At 34.3% G+C, this 13661-nt stretch overlaps 1 non-coding gene across 1 annotated transcript; it reads left to right on the top strand.

Moving 5' to 3' along the window:
• Positions 1–5220: 5220 nt before the first annotated feature.
• LOC124888193 lies at positions 5221–5339 on the top strand. The gene has a single exon (XR_007046324.1). It is a non-coding gene; the product is annotated as a U5 spliceosomal RNA (small nuclear RNA).
• Positions 5340–13661: the final 8322 nt, after the last annotated feature.

Genomic DNA, 13661 nt, shown 5'->3' on the forward strand with positions numbered 1-13661 from the left:
ATATCATATTCTGTATTAACCGTATGATTCATATGGATGTGGACATAAGCTTTCAAATTAAAGGACTTAAAACAATCAACGAGCTCCTCGCAATCCCTTTATATAAATTCTAAAGTGTCTGATAGTTAATTTGAGAGCATTATATTAGGAGAAATTGAAATTTACTTCTTGCACTAACTCTATGATAAGTCATAGTTAGAGGATTTTGGAGTAACACACGAATCAATAGAAGTTTCTAAAAGGAAAACTTTACTGCATGATCTAGAGTATGAAAGAAGGGAAACGTTTCTTAGATGCCCAATAGCCTTTCAAAGAAAAGTACTAATGTCTTTGTACCATTTTGTAAGACTCTACTAGATATGGCTTTACAGATACTATAGGACACTTGAACTCTGTGATCCGATACTAAGTTTTAATACCCCGAGACTACCCCGTGGATATCACACAATGCTTAGAACCACAAGTGATCCCAAGATAACCCATGATACTAGCACAATTTTTAAACAACTGAATAAAATTCATAAAATTAGAAATAATAAGTCGAAGAGATGTCCTTGGCTGAACTTTTTCAGTACACTACTATTTAAAATATTTATAACACTAGATCATACAAAAAGAAACTAAAACTGAATACATCAACTCTAATAGATTATTTATAAAGCATCTACTAATACTGACTATAGGTTGCTCGGAGATAACCGCCAGCTATCCCTAATCAATACAATTGAAAACAATAAAATACTAAATCTACAAACTGACTAAAGTCTCGAATAAAAAGAACTCATCACTTGTTGGTTAGAAGCTGTGAACTGCTTAATCATGATATTGCAGGCTATAGTTGATACCTACATTATAAAACAATGTAGCCACACAGACGTATATATGGTCAGTACTTCTGGAATATAATGAGTAATAGGGGTGAATGCAATAAGTAAACATCGATATGTATCATAAACTTAAAAACATGCATGCTAAGTGTAAATAGACTCACCTTGATCATGAATAAAACTGAAAGATGAAATAACATAAGCATAAATCATAAAACAACATCTGAATAAAGCTTGTGAGTCACTACGAAGAGTTTCTAAAATTTTTTACTTCTGTGAGAGATTCTCTTAACCAACATAAAATATTTGACCAACATAAAGTTCGATGTAGTAACCCTTATCAAATGGTCCCAATATGCCTTGCCAAAGTATAAAGGCTAACTAAGGTGATCACATATACATGTCCCTTTTGGCAAGTTGAATAATATATGACATATCATATAGGACAAGCTACATGGCCATTTGGACACGCTGAAGAACAACCTACAACGGCACGTAGTTTATGAAACTATGGTACGATAAACCTTTGCTCCTTGGTACTAGGTACTACTCTCAAAATCATACTATTTCTCATAATATATATATATATATATATATATATATATATAGTTCACCTTATAATAAGCTTATGAACTGATAAGTCTGAAAATACAATATGCTTCTATTTCTATCTCAAAATCTTGATTTCTTTTGTGAACTTCATATCTTGTCTGTGATCATAAAATAAAAGGAAAAACTTTCATCATGTTGTAATACTTTTGTAACTTGAACTAGTAAGCATGAACTTTTGGTAAACTGAGTACTCTATGCTCAAATTTTAATCCATTATCGTCGCACGCAAACTTTATATCAAAACTCAATGCTTAAGATAACTTTAGTGGATAAAAACTTAAGTAAACATCAAATTATATACGAAGTAATGTTCAACTCATGAGTAAACATCATAATATCAAAGCATAAGAAAAATGAGTACTAACCCTAGTTATCAATTTCTTAAATTCAATATAAAAATCATATTTTTGGGCACAAGGACGTAAAAATATCCTTATTCAAATCTCACATACCTGAACTTGATGTATTCCCTTTGAAGGAAGCTTGAATTGAGTCTTAGAAGGTTGAATTTCGGAGAAGAACCCTTACTTGGATTCTCTTGAGAATATGGAAGAATAAGAATCGTATGTGGGTTATGGGATGAGAAAAAGTGTGTTAGTATTAGTTATAGGATTATTTAGGAGGTAAATGACTAATTTGTCCTCAAAAAATTAAAGAAAAACATGAATTTTAGCGTCTCTGTGACCATGGGCGTGGGACTCCCTTATCTCAGAGCACAAAGGGTGTGCCACACTCTTATCACGGAGCATACAGGGCATGTCACTCTCTTATCATGAACTCTCACTGATTCTCTCACAAAAATGCTCATGACCTTTCACTCGGGTATCGGATTAAGGTGAAATTGGATGTGTTGAAATGAGGAATCAAATACCTTTCATCTGGCGGGTCTTGAGCTCCAACTCAATATAATGTAGAAGTTAAACATGTATAAAGTTGACCATTGTAAGATCAAATACTAAAACTCAATCGATAACAAAAGTTCTCAACTCAACTTCGCTCTAAGTATTTCCTATGAATATTTTTCACATCAAAGCACTTTACACACTACGTAAATGATCATGACATATATCTATGATTAAAAATAATTATTTTTGGACCTATAAACATATGACAAATGATAGGAAGCTTAGCCAGAAATTTTGGGGTATTATAGGTTGTTTCAGCAAGAAAAAAAAGGTGTGTTGGATAAGAAAATCTTGAGGGTAGGTTGGGGGATAAGGGAGGTGGTGTTAAAATATTTTAAAATAATTTTTATTAAAAAAAATATCACGTGTAATTATTTTATTTGTTAATTGCCACATCATCGAATAGTTTATTACACTCTCCTTATTTGCTTTGCTCATTGTAGAAAAGGTGTTGAAATGACACAATAAAACACTACTTTGAGTGTTTAAAAATGACCAATGCTTAGTAGTGGTGCCAAAATAAATGTTTACGCCAAATTTAAGAGATGTACTTGGCCAATTATTCTCTCTCATTAATGACATTCACACATATATATATGTCATACGACATCTATATTTACTCTCTTCATCTTATTTTATATGTCTCCATGTCCTTTTTAGTTCATCCCAAAAAGAATGTCGCCTTTTCTTATTTGATAACTATTTAAAGACATAATTTCACTTTTATCCTTATTGATCCCACTTATAAGGAGCCACGTAATTAAAGATAGTAGTAGTACATCTTTTAATAAAGGATAATTTGGTAAACATCACCAAGTCTTTTCTTATTTTAAACTCTGTGTCAGATTAAAATATGCCACATAAAATGGGACGGAGTGAGTATAACAAAAAGATGAAAATTGAAAGAGGACGTGCATACGTGCTTACGTAGACCCACCAAATATAAAAAATCCAACAGAATCCCATAATTATTCCAGAATCTCACTAAGGCTGCATTTGTTTTTATTAAAATCCCGACATCTGAATCTTAATGCATATCTGAATGATTAAGATGTTGTCTTCAGATTTGAAAACTGAATGGTTAAAATTATTTTTTTTTAATATCTAAATATGCAAATTTATTTATTTACATATATAATAAAAAATATAATTCAAATGACAAATAATTATATATTTGAAAAAAATTAATTTAAAATAATAAAATTATTGTTTGATTGAAAAATATTTATATTTGTCAGTGATAATGGAGATGGTTTGTAATGGTGGTGGTGGTAATGATTGATATTAGTGATTAGTAATGTTGGTGGTCATAGTTGTGATGGTAGAAATGTTTGGTATTGTAGTGATTGTTATGATGGTGATGATGGGTAGTGGTGGTGGTGGTAGTGATGTGAAGTTCGTTGATGTTAGTATTTGGAGGTGTTGATTGTGATAGCTTAAAAATGAATGCATGGTGGTTGACGATGTGTTAATGATGGTTGACGATGTGTTGGTGGTATTTGGAGATATTGTTAGTTGTGATGATGGAGATGATTATTAGTAGAGATATACTGTAGCAATGATGTTGGTTGAAGTGGTGATAGAGGTGGCGACACCGTGTAACAATGGTGGTGGTGGCCAAAGAATGTGTAGATGTTAATAATGTGTTAGTGGTAGTTATCGGTAGCGCTAGTTATGATAGATGAGTTGGTTAGTAGTTGGGATTGGCCGATAATGGTTGATGATGGTGGTGGTGTTGGCATTAGCATTGGCATTGGTGTTGATGGTGGTGATAGTGACGGATATAATAAAAATAATGGAGGTGTAGATATGGTAGCGGGTGAAAATAGTGGTTAGTAATAATTATGATTGTGAATGGTGGTTGCGACGGTGGAGGTGGTTGGTGGGTAGGTGGTGGTTAACAATGGTTGTGGTTGTGGCAGAGGTGGTTAGTGGTGGTGATTGATGACTATGGATAGAGTGGTGATGAATATTATTCAACACAAGAATGTCTTTTAATAATTAAGACTTAGTTCCAGAATAATTAAAACCTATTCAAACCTATTAAGAGCCAAAATCTTAATGAAAAAATAAATGCATTTAATGGTTAAAGTCATTTGGTACAAACAAATGAGACCTAAAACCCTTTCACCCTCAGAAACTGGGTTCATTCATAGTGCGGCCAAAGAGAGTAACAACGCTCCAATTCCCATAAAAATGACCCCTGACCCCTAAACAGAAATTCTGGTGGAATCTGCGATCAGAATGAGTTTCCGTTAAACATTGCGTTCTCTACGTTAGAAATTTGGCTATTCGATTAATCCACTCGAGGTAATTTCATGCCTTAAATCGTAAAATATCATCTAGCATTTTTTATCGGATGGGAAATACTTTGACTTGGTGTTTCATATTTGGAATTTTGAAAATTACACCATTTGAAAGGTTTTCAATAGAAAAATGTAAGTATTGATATTTGACTTGATCTGCAAAATTCCCATTCAAAACACAAATTATAGAACTTGATACCTTAACATTGTGTTGCATATGTTCTAATGTTTAATTGTGATTACGATAAAGGGCAGCTTAGTGCAATAAATCTCCCTCTATGTGTGGGGTTCAGGGAAGTGCCAGACCATAAGGGTCTATATATGCAGTCTTACCTGGCATGATGCTAGAGACTGTTTCAATGGTTTGAACTACTACTTTATTTGTTACTGCAAGGCTCCCCCTCTCGATTATGATTACAATGTCATTTAATAGAGTTTTTTTTCCTTTCAGAAACCATGGATAAAATACCTGTATTTATAGAGCACATAGATTATGGGAAAGTGACAACAGCTTTGCGAATTATTCTGTTAATGGAGTTCTGATCACTTCTTATTGCAACTTTCTTTCGCAGCCACGCGATGCACAGATAGCGAACTACTCTTTTGCCTTTTACTAAAGAATACCGTGTGTACGTTGCAAATAGGCCGGGGTCTATCGGAAATAGCCTCTCTACTTCTTCGGAGGTAGAGGTATGGCCTGCATACATTTTACCCTCAAACCCTACTTTGTGGGAATACACTGGGTTTGTTGTTGTTATTGTAATAGAGAAACAGCTGGAGAAGGATTTGGATACAAACTTGATTGAGATTAAGTACATCTTACAGGATGCATATCCACCAATGACAATGCACAATGACATGAGGTGCGAGTGTATATTAGCTGAAAAGAATGAATTCAGAATTCACAGCATATCCGCTTTGTACCTTCAAGGATAAGTGTACTGCTGGAAGTTGCTCAAATTTGAACCCTGCTACAGTTTCATCTGATGGTACATAAAGCAAAAATAGACCTAAAATATACCAGCCTGATGCCATGTAGATAAGTCCTGTGCATGGTAAGGATAGAAATGGTATAGAAGCTGATAACACTAGTATAATCAAAAACCAAGATACCACTGAGCCGATAAATTCTGTTCATGGGGAGGATTGTTATGTTAGAGGCATAATAAACAACCCACAACACCAAGATGTTGAAGAAGGTCAATTGTACCAAGACAAAGAGATTGTCAGTGTTATGAGGCATTATGCCTTGGAAAAAACCTTTCAGTTTTAAGTTGAAAGGTCAATAGCAGTAGGTATTGCATGATGTTTATGTAGTATATATTTCATCTCCACTATAGTTGATGATTAGAAACTGAATATTGATAAATATGTATATGTTACCAACATTTATTATCTGTTATGCTTGGATGACAATTGCTCCTATTTTTTTACTCTTTAAGCTAGAACCAGTCAAAGCTTTTCAGAGTAAGAAAGTTCAATGATGTTCACACGTGCTCAATAAAGGAAAGATTAAATAAACAATGTCTCGCTACTTCGGTGATCATTGGAGGTATGACCAGGAACAAGTATGCTGACTCAGAATCTGAATATACTCCAGCAAACATAATATGTGACATGAGAAAAGATTATGGTGTGGACTTGACCTATATGAAGGCTTGGAGATTGAAACAAAAGGCGCTTAAAATATTGAGAGGGAACCTAAATGAATCATATGGGAATCTGTTGAGCTACCTGTACATGTTAATGCATACAAACCCTGGATCCATAGCGAGACTACATAAATCAGTAGGTGGCTCCTTTTCATATGTTTTTGTATCCTTGAATGCATCAATTAAGGGATGGAAATATTGCAAGCTTATTGTGATAGTTAATGTGAGTTTCCTAGAATCAGCACACAGGGGGACCTTAATCATGGCTTACACGCAAGATGCAGCGGGTGAGTTAAAAAACAAATGAATATTTGCAAATTACTGAAGTTGCACATTTGGTATATTTGAAAAATACCTAGGGTACATGTGTGTTATATAATAACTAATATACATTATATATCATATGTATTCTATATACATATTGTACATATATAGTTAAAATAATTAAATTAAAAAATGGCTTGTATGCCTGCCATTTAGCATCACATTTGAAGTTGTTAAAACACCTCTCAAACTCCATCACACTTACACACGACTGCCATTACAGCAATACTTGAGCTCAACAAGAGGAAGAAGAGTAAAGGGATTGTGCTAAGAAACAGTTTGTATATATTGAGTTAATTTACAATATGAGTTCAAGCCATCTATTTATAGGCTCACATTATCAACACATTTGACTTAAACAACCTCCTAACTACTTGATCAAGTGACCAGCTTACTAACTAACTTGCCATCTGGCTAACTAATCAACTAACCAATGTAACAGTGTGAACTAACTAATGGATCAGCAGTTAATCAATGTAACAGTGGTTGCATTATAAAATGTAGACTAATGGAATCTTTATAAGTTTTAACACTCTCTCTCAAGCTGCAGGGTGCAAAATGTTGAGCACACCAAGCTTGCTTAGGAGGTGTAGATTCTGATCATGACTTAGTCTCTTGGTGAGAATATCTGCAACCTGTTGACTTGTCTGCACATACATGGGTTTAAACAGTCTCTCCTTGATCTTATCTCTGATAAAGTGAGTCTACCTCAATGTGTTTGGTCCTCTCATTAAATATGGGATTAGCAGCTAGTTGAATAGCTGATTTACTATCACTAAAGATGACAATAGGTTTAGTGATAAGTACCCTCAGTTCTGCAAACAGACCTTCCAACCATGTTACTTCTGCTAAAGCTGAGGCCATGCTTCTATACTCTACCTCATTTGAGCTTCAAGAGACAGTATATTGCTTCTTAGACTTCCAGGATATTAATAAACTACAAAACTACACAACATAGCCTGTAATAGACCTCCTAGTGTTTGGGCATGCATCCCAGTCTGAGTCACACCATCAAACCAACTATGTAGTAGGTTGTGCCTTGAGCCATATACCTTGGCCTACAGTTCTTTTCAGATATCTTATCACTCTGTTTGTAGCCTCCAGATAGGATTTTTTTGGTTGTTGCATGAATTGACTTAATATTTATACTACATAGCTAATGCCATGCCTTGTTATTGTCGCATACATTAGCTTTCCAACAAACCTTTGATATGATGTTACATCCCTTAGAATAGCATCTCCTCTAATACCTGTTGCTTCATCTACTTCAATAGAAGCCAGCTTGATATTAGTCTCTACTAGAGTGAAAGTTGGTTTAGCACCAGCAAGCCCCGTGTCAGATATGAGCTCCAAAATATATTTTCTCTGGTTCAAGATCACTCCCCTTATAGACCTCAATACTTCAATGCCTAAGAAATATTTAAGCTCACCTAGATCCTTAAGTTTGAATTGTTGGTGTAAAGTACCTTTTGCTGCATTTATCATGTCTACATTGTCACCAGTTATTAAAAGATCATCCACATAAACTAGAATCACCACCATTATCTTGATGCTTTCTTAAGTCCATATAAAGACTTAACCAATCTGCAAACTTTGTGTTGCCTTTCCTCCTTGAAACTATCTGGCATTTCCATATATACTTCTTCATCTAAGTCACCTTGTAAAAAAGCATTATAGATATCCATCTTGTACATGCACCATCCTCTTGATACTACTAAGGCAATTACACTCCTTACTATAACTATTTTTGCTACTGGAGAGAAGGTATCATGGTAGTCTATCCCTTCTAGTTGACTATAACCCTTGGCTACCAATCTTGCCTTAAACCTATCTATTTCCCCATTAGCCTTGTACTTGATTTTATACACCCATTTTGATCCAATGATATTCTTGTATGAAGGCATATCAACCACCTCCCAAGTATGATTGTATTCAAGAACTCTAACCTCCTACTTCTTATCTTTAATCCACGTCTTATCTCTGCTAGCTTCATTGTAAGATTGTGGTTCAACTTCTCCTGACAAGTTGCATAAAAATTTTTGATATCCTAAACTGGTATTAGTATAAGACAGGTAGTTTTCCAGAGGATATCTAGTTCCTCTCCTTTTACCTAGTGAAGCATAGTCCATTAGCCAAGTAGGTTGTTTGATAACTCTGGATGATCTTCTTGGAGCAGCTTCTGTAGGTGTTGAGCATGACTCATCTTCACTTTGCAAGTTATGAGTGTTATCACCCTGAATGTTGTTAGGATCATGCATGGACACATCTTCATTTTGTGACTCAGGTTAATTATCAACAAGGTATGTACAAGCATCTGCTTCTGCATTTGTATCATCATGAATGGGAATACTTAGTTTAAAAACCTCTGTAGGTGATTCTGAACTTGGCTCTTCTACAAAAGAAAATGAGTCTTCTTTGAACACCACATCTCTAATTATGAATAACTTGTTAGTACACCAGTCTAGTAGTATATAACCTTTCTAAGTGGTAGAATAGCCCATCAATAATGCAACCTTATCCCTTTCAGCTAAATTATCACCCATTGGTAGTACTGAAGCATAGCATTTACATCCAATTACTCTTAGGTGTTTCAAGGATGGGACCTTGCAGAACAATATTTCATAAGGACTTTTACCTTTAATAGATGAAGATGGTATTCTGTTTATGAGATATATAGCAGCCTTAATATTCAACCCCTAAAATCTAATAGGCATCTGTGACTGGAACCTGATTGGTCTTGTAATATTTAGTATCTACCTATTTTTTCTCTCAACCATACCATTTTGTTGTGATGTGTAAGGACAACTACTTTGATGTACTATTCCCAAGGAATGAAATAACTCTTTACAGTTATAGTTAATGAACTCTGTCCTATTGTCTGATCTCAATACCTTCACTTAAATACCAAATTGATTTTGAAATAGTAAAGAAGTTCTTGATGGATACAACATACTCATATTTTAGTTGTAACAGATGCAACCATGTATATCTACTATAATCATCAACAACAATTAAGAAGTAGTATTTCTTGCCAAAAGTAGGTGTTTTATAAGGGTCCCAGAGATCCATATGTACAGACTACACTCATGCTCCTCTACTCTTGTAACTTGTCCTTGATGATCCATATTATTAATAGTTCGATACACTCCACATACCTTCTTGAGAATGTATAGTACTCCTTTCTCCTTACCAATCCCTTTCACCTTGCAACTGTGAAGGTCCTGAAACACACAAAAGTCGGGATAGAATAAAAAAAGAAAAAAAGTTGCTTAGTTATCTTAGCCACTGATTACAGATTCATCTTGAAATCAGGAACAGACAACACATCCCTCACAACCTCATCCTTCAGCACCTTTTCTTCTCCTACATGTGGTATATCAACCTTGTCTCCAGTTAAATTTACTTTGTCACATATGACGTTATCCATTTTGTGGTAGTATGAGAAGATACCTTTGTGTGCTGCTACATGGTGTGTGGCTCTAGAGTATACTATCCAATCATGTGAAATAGCATAACTAGAGAAACAACTACCATTACCTGTCATGTTATTCAGTTTAGAATTATGTGTTTCCTTGTTAATCAACGCCATGATCTTCTTGTATTCATCTTTTGAGAATCCTTTTCCCTTTGCTAGAATAGCATTGTTGATGTATTTACTTTCTTGCCTTCTAGATTGATCATTTGAACATGAATTCTCCACCTGAGGTTTAGTGAAATTGTGAGCTGATAACTGGCTGTTGTTTTGACCAGGACCTGAGTATCCATATCCACCAATTCTACCTTATCCATTGTGAAATGGTTGATTTGATATTCCTCTTGGATTGTTATAGTGCCCTTTCTTCTTGTTCCTCTAATCATTAGGATATCTATGTAACTTGTAACAATTCTCTCTTCTATGACCAATAAAGTTGCAGTAATCACATCTTCTTCTTTTATAGCTTTGTCCTCTAAAACTTGTTAATGCTTGATTCCTATTCTTATATCTAGTTTCTGCATTATTCCTATGTACTTTCATAACAATTGGTTCAGTTTTATCACTAATAGTTGCAGTACACGCAAGTTGTTGGATCTCATCTTCAATGATCATTGCATATGCTTGACTAAGTATAGGTGTAGTTCCTTTCATCAATATATGTCTTTTTGCTTGATCATATGCATCATTCAATCAACTTAAGAACTGTATTAACCTCAACTGATATAGATGCTCTACATACCCCTTAGACTTAGGAAAGTTACATGATGGAGCTAGAATAACTACATTATGTTCACTCCACAGGTTCTTCAATTTAGTAAAGTAGGTTGAGACTGAATCAGTACCTTGGTGAAGATTGTTGACTTCCCTATGTATTTGATACAAACTCATGCAATTCACTTTGTCAAACCTTTCCTTAAGATCCTCCCATACTTCACAGACATTTGTTGCATATACAATACCACTGAGAAACTCTGCACTTACTGAGCTCATCATCCATGATAAAAATACTTCATTACATGTCTCCCATTGATTATGTAACTCTTTTCTATATGTTTCCTTGCTGAAAGTACTAGTTATAAATCCATATTTCCTCTTTCCTAACAGTGGAATCTTTATAGATCTACACCAAATTCTATAATTTTCTGAACCAGTAAGCTTGATGGGAATCAATGCAGGTCCTACTACATCTAATGTTCCTAAAAACAGAGGATCACTAGGATCACTCTTAGGTGCCATGTCTACTTTTGCAGGATACAACTAAATTGAAATCAAAATATCACTGAAATCTCAAAATTTATGACTTGTGCCCAGAGATCTATGGCTTACAGATGTAGATCTAACCCCCTCCAAGCTCAATATTCATACAAACGGAAATTACAGATGAAAAACTCACTAAAGTGAAGGTACATTCACACTCAATTATTGCTTATTCAGATCTATGATCGTTTTGCTTTGATACCATGTTAAAACACTCAATTGACTATTTATATTAGTTCAATCCATCTATTTATAGGCTCACATGATCAACATATGTGACTCTAGAAGCTTCCTAACAACCTCCTGACTACTTGATCAAGTGACCAGCTAACTAACTAACTTGCCAGCTAGCTAAAAAACTTGGCAACCTAATCAACTAACCAATGTAAAAGTGTTAACTAACTAATGGATTAGCAGTTAATTAATGTAACAGTGGTTGCATTATAGAATATGGACTAATGAAATCTTTATAAGATTTAACAAAAGTATTACACCTGTTGTGTATTTGAACTGTTGCTTTACATATATGTTTATAGAAGTATTTTAATTCACTTAAACAGGTAGAATATTTTTTCTCACATATAGTGTGGTTGATTCGGAGAATGATGCATCTTGAAAGTAGTTCTTCGAAAGGTTCAGGAACACTTATGGTGCTAGGAAAGGGATGTGCATAGTATCTAATATGCATGGAAGCAGCTCAAAAATAACTTCAGTAGTGTATCCAGGAGTGATTCACTGTGTATGTATGTTCCATTTGTGGAATAACATAAAGATGAGGTACATGAAAATTTGTGTACCTGTCAAGGAACTATTCTTCACATCGTCTAGAGCATACACGATTGAAGAATTTCAGTGTTATATGGTTAAGATAAATAACATCAATAAGAGAATTAGAGAATACTTGTTAGATATTAGATATCAAAGATGATCAAGAGTGCATTCCAAAGTCAATGGAACCACTTTTATGACTTTAAACATTGTGGAATCGATGAATGCAGTAAACAATTATGCAAGAGATCTACTAATATTGCATTTTTTAGAATACATGATGAAATTGGTTCAAGATTGACATTAAGCAAACAAGGAAAATATAGTAGAGACATCAACGAGTCTGGCAAAAAATATGGAGGTATCATGAAGTAAAACGATGGTAAGATATCATTACCATGTTTCTTTCATACCAAAAAATAAAACTAGAATACTTTATACAAAAATTGGTATACATGTGTATATAATGTATATGCATTTTATATCAATCGAATTCACGTTTGTGTAACAACCCGCATTTTTGGGCTAGAACATAAACCGTCATTCCAACCTACATAAGACCAAACCCAATTATTCTTTGTTAATATATGTCTAATAATAAATTAGGTAGTGTGGGATTCTTGTTGATCATAAATTGAGATCATATAGGTCCCTTAAGTCAAAGACAAGTCAAAAACTTTTCTATCGATTACATTTTAGCAAATGTATAAACTTGGGTCAATTTCCATTGACAATAACTTCTCATATATATTGATTTAGAGGTCCTACTATATATCAAATGAAAGGTCTACGAGTCTTCTTTCCAACGCCACGGTTTTATCTAAATCTGATACCCGAGTGAAAAGTTATAGCACTTTTTGTGAGAGGCAGTGAGCTACTGCGATTACACCGCTCGACGGTGAAATAGCAGTGGAGTCAATACCACTCAGAGGAAAACCTCAAAATCACAATTGTCCAAAATATTATATCACCACTAATACATCGTTTAACGGTGCCTATAGTAGTGGGACCAATACCGCTCAGCGGTGAGCCACAAAACTGGGATTTTTTTGTAACTTTTAAGTCCGAGGGGAAGTCTCAGCTTTTCCCTAAAATTCCTAGTCATATTAACTAATGATTAAAATGTTTTTAGGGAATAATATACCCATATTCACTCAAATTTATCATGAACAAAACCCTAACCTCCCTCCCAAAGATCAATAGTCCATACTCTAAGTTCAAGATTTCAAGAAAAGGGTCAAAATTAGTATTCCAATCTTCAAACTAAAACAACATAAGGTACGTGGGGGTTTTCTAAACTACATGGGCATGGTGAAATTATTTTTAATAATTTTTGAATGTTGAGAAATCATGTATTTACAAAGGGTTTTGAATTTATATTTACAATTATGCATTGTGAACCCTTTTGATGATAATGCTTTTATCTTAAGGCCTTTTCCTCTTGAAATTGATTGTTACTCGTATATATATGTATACATTTGATGTTTTGGAACTTGAATTTAAGAGAATAAATATTTGTGCTCCCTCTCTTGTTA

This window comes from Capsicum annuum, chromosome 10 (genome assembly GCF_002878395.1).
Source record: "Capsicum annuum cultivar UCD-10X-F1 chromosome 10, UCD10Xv1.1, whole genome shotgun sequence".
Lineage (NCBI taxonomy): Eukaryota > Viridiplantae > Streptophyta > Magnoliopsida > Solanales > Solanaceae > Capsicum > Capsicum annuum.